This window comes from Nicotiana tabacum, chromosome 2 (assembly GCF_000715075.1).
Source record: "Nicotiana tabacum cultivar K326 chromosome 2, ASM71507v2, whole genome shotgun sequence".
Taxonomy (NCBI): Eukaryota; Viridiplantae; Streptophyta; class Magnoliopsida; order Solanales; family Solanaceae; genus Nicotiana; species Nicotiana tabacum.
This window is the reverse complement of record NC_134081.1, coordinates 38,899,781-38,906,621: the sequence shown is the minus strand read 5'-3', so window position 1 is coordinate 38,906,621 and position 6,841 is coordinate 38,899,781. Positions and strand designations below refer to the sequence as shown.

Here is a 6,841-nt window from a genome sequence, read left to right as displayed (position 1 = left end):
GCTCGTTGTCTGTGTGGTCTAGAGTTATTTTGTTGCCGCGCATTCATAGTACCCCCTATGTGAACTCCATGAAAATCGGGGTGACTCTGACCCATTGCATTAAAATTGTAGTTTCCCACAGCATTTGCTTCTTCGATTGAGGCTTGATACTCATGAGTAGGGTGTCCTCTTCTATATATATCACAAGCTGCATGAGGCTCGCTTTATATTGTAGCCAAGGTCAGCTTCATTATCTTTTTGGTCATAGCATCAAGTAATATATGCACAGACATGTATTAGCATCAACTTGGTGAACACCAATTGATCTTCTTCTTTCAGCACTCTCAAAGGGCCACTCATTTGCATCTTTAGATAACTCGTCAAGAATTGTGACTATCTCCTCTAGAGTCTTCTTCATCAACGGACCTCCAGCTGCATTGCTCAATGTTCTACGTGAGACTGGTGTCAATCCATCCCAAAAGTCCTGTAGTTGCATCCAAAGTTCAATTTTGCTATGTTGACACTTTCTAACAATCTCCTTAAACCTCTCTCATGCTTCAAAAATAGTTTCATTCTCTTTCTGGCAGAATTTATGGATTTCCCTTCTAAACTTGCCCGCCTTAGATGAGGAGAAATATTTATCAAGAAATTTTCTGGTCATCTCCTCCCAAATTCTAATTGATCCCATGGGCAAGCTCTAAAGCCACTGCTTAGCATCAATTTTTAGTGTGAAGGGGAATGCCCTTAGATACACTGCATCTTGTGACACACCATTATATTGAAAGGTGTTCATAATCTCCTCGAAGTCCATTAGATGTGTGTTTGGATCTTCGTTTGCCTTCCCTCTAAAGATACAACAATTCTGAAGGGTTTGAAGCAACCCTTGCTTGAACTCAAAATTGTTTGTTGTAATTGGAGGTGGTCTAACACTTGATAAACCTTGATTGTAGACCTGTCTAGCATAATCTCCATGTGGTCTCCCAGGCATGGGAGCTATATTTCCGAACTGGTCTGCACCCAAAGGTTGATTTTGAGTCATTCTACGGCCCCTCTCTTCTTCGTATATAATTTGTGCATCTCTAATAGCTTCTTCTTCAGCATCACGTGCAGCTTATTCTCGTCGTTGGGCTGCTTCTCTCACTGCCAAATCTGCATTATCTTCACCATTTCCAACCATATCTTTGGTTGAGGCTTGACCAAGCTTTTCTAACATCTCGGTGAGATTTCTTTCCTTCCCCAACTGTCGTAGTTATTTTTCAATTTTTGGCTCGTATGGTAGCACTTCCTCCGCAGAAGTTCAAGTCATGAACCAATCTAACTTGTAAACTGCGCACAGTCAAAGAACACAAAGCGTAAAAATAGAAAATTCAAATAAAAATAAAATAAAAAATTCCTAAATTAGCACTACAAACTATTTCAAACATTATTGATTGCCAATCCCCGGCAACGTTGTCAAAATATGACGAGCACAAAACACCCCTTTAATTATGCTTGCTAGTCAAAGATAGTATAGTATAATATTGTAACCACAAGTATTGGAGTTAACCAGTATTTTTGTAGTTTCTAGCGTGATTGCCAGGAGAATCAACAATTGATATTTATATGATTAATAACTACAATTAACTAAGAGTCTAAAGCTATTGACTAATGGTGATCGAAACAAGAAATAAGCAAAGAAGGTTATCAATGGGAGAAGATAGGGTTTTGATAGGATAGCTGCAAAATGATTGTTTGGGATCTAACTCTAGATAATTCACTTATAATATTCTAGTGAGTCTCTTGAATTCACTTAATTATTAGTTCAAATGTTCAGCAAAAACTCCTCTCTCGATTAAGTTTTAGCCTCACAAGATGAACCAATTTAGACACGGGAAGATATGTAAGAATGCGTAGTGGATTGGTCTTAAGGAGAACCTCTCTCGATTATCCTCCTAACTATGTTTAATCAATGATTCAACTAGACTCTTTCGATTACTAAGAAGAATTAATGAACTCAACCAAAAGTATAATGCAAAGATATCACAAGTTAAGACTCTCGATTACATGCACAAGTGAATATAGATACAACAGTTAAATCATCCAAAACGCTTCAAAACTAGAGTTATAATCCACAAACAATCATCAACACACTAAATCCATCAAACCTTAAAGAGAACTACTCCATAGATATGGAGTAATTCATCACAAATATGTTTAAAGTAAAGGAAAACATAAAACGATCCAAACTCGAGTCTTGAGTGAGGATTGAATGACTCCTTGTGCTTTTGCTTCTCCCACTCCTCCTTAGCCTCCCTAGGTCTCCAATATGTCTAAAGTCAAGAAAATGATGTTTTCCATGTATTTATACCAAGTAGAGTGGGACCAAACGAAATCATATTTTCCTAGACGAAATAGGAAAATTACTCTGTCAACATTGCACAGGCGCGCCAGATGGGGCGACGCGCCATGCGGGGCATTAGTGGGAAAATCCAGAGAGTTGGTTCTGACAGGCAGCATGAATTTGCACAGCCACGGCACCCCACGTGCCACCCCATGCACCGTGACAATGGACTTTTCTCAGAGTACAAAATTTTCCTTGCTTTTCGATTTCCAGATGTGGTTCTCGACTCCCGAACGCGATCCCGACTAAATCCCTTAGGATTTTACTCAGACTCCAAAGCTCCAAATAGCTCAAATTAGCGCCATAAGATCTACATCACTCGGAATCACTCCTACAAGGCATAAAACACACAATAAGTACAAAACACTAGCGATTAAAGCTCAAACACAAAAAAATGCAGTAAGTTATAGCGCAATAAGCGACTAAAATACGAGATTATAGCCTACCATCAGTATGTAGGGGCAGTGAGTAATAATAGGTATCAAAAGAGATGAGGTCAGGCAGGGGGAAATTTATCAAGGTCTGAGGACACCTAGTATTCTCAAAGTCCTCAGTTGAGAACAGGTGATGGATCAAGCGCACAAGTAGTGCAAGATCAAGAGAGTGTTGGACAAATGAAACAACCTCGATGTGAGCAGTGTAGAAGGAGACACGAGGGACCGTGCTTACGAGGTACGGATTCTTGTTTCAAATGTGTTACCCCAGGTCATATAGCACAGAACTGTCCGATGTTTAGTTATGAGGGTACTAGTCGTTCAGGGCAGCCTAGGGGCTCAGTACCATCATTTCAGTTGGGCAGAGGTAGAAGGAGAGCGTCAGGCTTAAAAGGGACCCTAAATCAGATGTATGCATTGGGAGCTCAGTGGGATTTTGAGCCCCCATCATAGAGGCAATTAGGTATGTTACCAATTTTAGAATGAGAGTATGTGTAATTGTACTACTAGGTCTATATATATCTAGAGTATTGTTAGATGATGTAGTAACTTGATTGTTAATAGAGTTAGCATGTCATACCTAAGGTAAACTGTTGCAAAGTAGAATTAAAAGACAGAAAGACTAGGTAAGGTAATGAACACGAGCGTGGCTTAGACATCTTTGAACTCCCGAAGTGGGATATAAGTCATAGTACGAACTAGGTTACATAAATGCAATAAGATTATTAATTAATGACCATTGTAGGTTTAATAATGAGGATGATAACCTTTCTTAAAATCATCTTGATCAAAACCACATCATCTTGCACATAATTCTCCACTCGGGTTTGCATTTGTGGACCCTTGATCCTCATCCTGTTCACCAACACATTAACTCCCTCCATAGCATGAACTTGCTTAGGAGCTTGCACTTGATTGAGTTGGGCCTTTTTTAGTTAAGCCATGGTTGTTGTCAATTCGGCAATGTCTTGCACATGGTCTTGCAACTCTTTGTATAGGTGTATCATATTCGGATCCCCTTGAGGCACATTTGCTAGGGATTTCGAAGCAGATGATGTCTCTGCCATCTTATCAAGTATGGCACAAGACTCTGGGTAAGGCATGGTCATGAAGTTTCCACCGACAAGTTGGTTCAATACACATTGGTCGGTTGTGTTAATACCATAGTAAAAGGTTTGTTGCAACATGTTCAGATTCATATCGTTGTTAGGACATTCCTTAACTAGGGTTCTATAGCATTCCCAAATTTCGTGTAGTGGCTCATTCGATTCTTGCTTGAATGCCAAGATTTCACCCTGAAGGGTAGCCATGTGCCCGGGAGAGAAAAACATAGCAATGAAATTTGCTGCCAACTCATCCCAAGTGTGTATTGAATGGTTCGGCAAACGTTCCAACCAATCTAAAACATTACCCCGTAGAGAGAAGGGAAAAAGCCTTAGCCTCAAGGCATCCTCAGAAACAATAGTTTGCTTGCTCCCCCAACATCTATCCGCAAAGCCTTTCAAATGTTTATTAGCATTTTTGACTTGGCACACTAGTGAAAAAGCCACGTTGCTCAAGAAAAGTGATCATCACATTGATGATTTGAAAGTAGCCCGCCCTAATACGATGAGGGACTATTGTACTAGCATAACCTTTATTGGGAAATATCTGGTGTTGTGCCGCTTATGGATGAGGTGGTGGATGTGGGGGTGGTATGGGAACATTATCTTGTGGCACCCGGCCTTGCCGATTAGGTTGTGGCACTTGAGGTACCTCATCGAGTTGTTCCTCCTCACCGTCCAAGTCCCCCAAAGGCATATTTTCGAGTTCATTGTTCGCCATGTTTGTACCTATGATTTCTTCAAAAAATTAGTAACACAGAAGGGCAAAAAGATATTCAAAAAATACACTCAAATATATAGCTAACACCGTTAAAACTCCTCAGCAACGACGCCAAAAATTGATCCACACTCAATAGTGAGTGGAAACGGTCGTTGGAAGAATAGTACCCAACAAGAGTCGAGGTTGATTTCCTCAGCCAACACACCTTAAATATACATTATAAATTCAAAATGATATGGCTCTTTCCCATAGGTCTCATTTAATACTCAAATCATTAGGAAATTTTTACGGGGCCTTACACATTTGCGCATCTGCGGCCTTGCTTTTGCGAGCCAAATGCGCATTTGTGGAGTACACTGCCCAGTTGAGACCTCGCATCTGCGGAAGCATTTCCATTTCTGCGCGGGCATTTCTGCGGTGGCCAAATGCGCATCTGCGGACCAGCCGCTTCTGCGTCTTCATTTCTCCCTTCTGCGATTCCACAGGTGTGGAAATTTCTTCGCATCTGCGACCACTGCCTTGACCCTTCCCATTTCGCTTCTTCAAGCTCGATCTTGCTTCTGTGATGTCGTTTCTTTAACCAAGACATCGCAGAAGCAATCACACCAACTGCTGCCCAGCTTCAGCATTTCTTAAGTCCAAAAATCAATCCGTTAACCATCCGGAATTCACCCGGGGCCCTCGGGACCTTAACCAAATATACCAATACATCCCAAAATACAATACGAACTTAGTCAAGCCTGCAAATAACCTCAAACAATGCTAAAACCATGAATCGCACCCCAATTCAAGCTTAATAAACTTTAAAACTTCAAACTTCTACATTCGACACCGAAACCTATCAAATCAAGTCCGGTTGACCTCAAATTTTGTACACAAGTCATAATTGACATTACGGACCTACTCCCACTTCTGGAATCAAAATTTGACCCTGATATCAAAAAGTCCACTCCCGGGCAAACTTTTCAAAATCATCCAATTTCCAACTTTCGCCAATTGACGATGAAATAACCTTCATACCTCCAAATCGACATCTGGACACGCTCCTAAGACCAAAATCATCATACGAAGTGGTTGGAACCTTCAAATTTTTATTTTGAAGTCATTTACTCAAAAGTCAATCTCAGTCAATTCTTCCAACTTAAAGCTTCCAAAATTAGAATTGTCTTTCCAAATCAACTCCAAACTTCCCGAAATTCAATTCCGACCACACGTTCAAGTCATAATACCCGAAATTAAGCTACTCAAGGCCTCAAACTGCCGAACGATGCGCTAAAGTTTAAAATAACCGGTCGGGTCGTTACAGATAGTGAGGTGACATGCACGCCAGACCCCATATTGGGCTGAGTGGTATTGATATTGAGGTGACGCATTTTCTAGGCCATTTGAGATGAGCTATGATGATCATTGACTTTTGATCTGATCAGCGCTTGGGTTAGGATCCGCTCCTCCGGAGTCAGATACTTTGGGCCCTGTGATGCAGGCACTTAGTATGTGCTTAGTGGGGGGGGATTTATACTAGGCACCCGTACAGTATTGGGATTGTTCTTACTTGATGATTTAATTGTGAAGTCATTGATTTTGGCATGGATACTGGTCATGCAGGCATAGATTCGTAGCTTCCTCATGCTAATTGATTCTTTATATCTTGAAATCGATGCTTTAAATGATTTCTTTGGAAAGCATGCCTATTTGCAAGTTATTGTGATTAAGTTAAACTTGCTATTCTTGAGCTGCTTTTTCTTTTTTTCTATTATCACTATGATGTTACTGTCATTGTTGGTTGTTTAAAGTGAGTTGTGGACTTTGCTAACCTCGTCACTATCTTAATACGAGGTTAGTCTTGCTACTTATAGAGTACATGGGATCGGTTATACTCATACTGCACTCTACACTTTATATGTAGATCTAGGTACTACTGATAGAGTTGATTGCTAAAGAGTCGTATCAGTATATGTTGGAGATTTCAAGGTAGCTCTATTGTTCTGTTCGTATGCCTTGGAGTCTCTTTCCTTACTTTTGTTATTACTGTTTTTGTTCTTCAGACTATATCGTATCGTTATTCAGACCATTATACTTACTTATTCTATAGAGTTCATATACTCATTGACACCAGGTTCTGGGATGGTATTTTTTTTGTATCGCTATTTTGACTTCCTTCATGTATCTATTCCATTGTTTAGACTTTTATTACTGTTATAGAGGTTATTTTTAATATTGAATG

The 6,841-nt window shown here is 40.1% G+C and overlaps 1 non-coding gene across 1 annotated transcript; it reads left to right on the top strand.

Moving 5' to 3' along the window:
- The first annotated feature begins 485 nt into the window (after positions 1-485).
- Positions 486-592, top strand: LOC142174270 (small nucleolar RNA R71). The gene has a single exon (XR_012703571.1). It is a non-coding gene; the product is annotated as a small nucleolar RNA R71 (small nucleolar RNA).
- Positions 593-6,841: the final 6,249 nt, after the last annotated feature.